We start from the raw sequence: 2,355 nt of genomic DNA on the forward strand, positions 1-2,355 counted from the left end.
ACCTAATTCACCCCATCTTATTAGTCACGGTCTCATCAAGACTCACAAAGGTTCAAAGCATCCCCTCGGCAATATCCATTTACCGGTGCTAACATTCCAATCTCTAAATTTTTCCAACTAGTTCATCACCTTGGTAGTTGACTTGCTTGTTCCTTGCCATAGTAAAACCACATAGAACACTGTTTCCCATTTGATAATAGCATCGTTAATTGGTGAATGCAAAACTGATTTGGAGAGGCCCTTGGAGATGCTCTTATTAGTTATTATATATTGTTGCAAAGTTCAGCTTCCAGCATCGGTAGCGTGTCTTCTATCATCACAAGTATGATGCTTGAGTGTTTGGTTATCGTCTCATTTGCAATCCCATCTGCATATATATAGGCCTTGTTTAGTTCGCAAAAATTTTCAAGATTCCCCGTCACATCAAATCTTTGGTCGCATGCATGAAGCATTAATTATAGACGAAAATAAAAACTAACTGCACAGTTTACCTGTAATTTGTGAGATGAATCTTTTGAGCCTAGTTACTCTGTGATTGGACAATGTTTGTCAAATAAAAACGAAATGCTACAGTAGCCAAAAACAAAAAATTTTGCCAACTAAACAAGGCCATAGCCTTTAGACGCGCGTGGATGGCATAAATATAGCAAAGTTTGTTATGCTCGGTGTGTGTAACCGTACCATCTCTGAACGACATCAATACCATCATGGCAGGATCGCGCAGCCGTATTACCTCGGCCACCGCACCGGCCGAGACGAGGCACCGGCGCCGCTACCTCCCGCTGCCGCCACTCATGTTCCTCGTGCTCTTGCTAGTGTATCTCTCCCGCCGCCATCCACGAGCTCCACCCCAATACACCTACGACGACGTGCTCCTCCGCAGGCTAGCCGTGACCGACGTCGGCGGGGACCAGATTGCGGCCGAGGCGGCCGCAATGTTGGCCAACGCCTCGATATCCTCCCACCCAAGCCTCCATGGCAACATCCACCGCCTCGTCTACCTCCGCCTCCCTTACAACGACAGCGGCACCTCGCGGCGGAGGACCATGCTCCGCCTCCGCGTCCCCTACGATAAGGTCCCCAACGACAGCTCTCTCCTCGCCGGCTTCCGGGCCTCACTCCGCTCCTTCCTCCGCGCGCACCAGCACCGCCGTCGGGGCTACAAAAATGTGGCCGGTCTCATGGACGACGTCGCCGGCGGCCTCCTCGGCCTGCGCCGCCGCCGGCGCTTCCCCACCTGTGCCGTCGTCGGGAACAGTGGCATCCTCATCGGCTCCGGCCGGGGCACGCAGATCGATGCGCACGACTTCATCATCCGCCTCAACAACGCCCCCGTCGCGGGCTTCGCGCCTGACGTCGGCGCCAGGACCTCTCTCACCTTGACCCACTCTTTCATGCTGCAGGACTGCGCCGCGCCCTCCGCGGTCGTCACCACCTCCGGCTGCGGCTGCCATCCCTACGGCCGAGCAGTGCCGCTGGCGATGTATGTCAGCAATCCCGCGCACCTTTTGTACGTGCTAGTCTGCAACGCCACGGCCACGCCGGCGGCCCCGTTCCGGCTGCTCCTCACCGACGCCCGCCTCGACGCGCTGTGCGCGAGCATCGCCAAGTACTACTCGCTGCGGCGGTTTGTGGCCGCCACGGGGGAACCGGCGAGCAGCTGGACGCGGAGGCGTGACGGGAAGGAGCCGTACTTCCACTACTCCTCAGGGCTGCAGGCGGTGGTGCTGGCGCTGGGTGTGTGCGACAAGGTTTCCATGTTTGGGTTCGGGAAGGCAGCAGGGGTAAAGCATCAGCAACCACCAGAGCAAGGAGACGGAGGTGCATGACTTGGACGCCGAGTACCAGTTCTACGGCGACCTCCAGGCGCGGCCAGAGGCGGTGCCGTTCCTCGGCAAGGCGCCAGGCTTCGTGTTGCCACCGGTGAAGCTGTACTGGTGAGAGGTCGTCTCAGCGACGTACGGAAGCCGTCGGCAACTCGGCATGTGTGTGCATTGCATGCAGTTTGGCTTCTGTACGACTCTTGGTGTTCCTTGATGTAAATAACTAAAAATAATCATAAGGAGTGCAAAAGCTACGTACTTGGCAAGTGTTAACAAGCGAGGGTGCAGTTAATCTCGACACATAAAACTTTTTGGATACTTCCATATTTGCTAAATAAAATGTGCAAAACTGTATATAGAAATTAATTATATTCACAATATATATTTTCTGCAAGTTAATTTTTCATCTAATCTTCTATATATCTTCTTTTTCCAGTCATCTAAACTGTCACACATCTGCCTACCTTGTGGTTACCACGTAGACATGAATTCTTATAGGCTCCATTTGGCGTAGCTCCAAAGCCATCTTTTT

The 2,355-nt window shown here is 53.5% G+C and overlaps 1 pseudogene; it reads left to right on the top strand.

The window, feature by feature from the left end:
- LOC8070633 lies at positions 691 to 2,100 on the top strand (annotated as a pseudogene).

This window comes from Sorghum bicolor, chromosome 5, assembly GCF_000003195.3.
Source record: "Sorghum bicolor cultivar BTx623 chromosome 5, Sorghum_bicolor_NCBIv3, whole genome shotgun sequence".
Lineage (NCBI taxonomy): Eukaryota > Viridiplantae > Streptophyta > Magnoliopsida > Poales > Poaceae > Sorghum > Sorghum bicolor.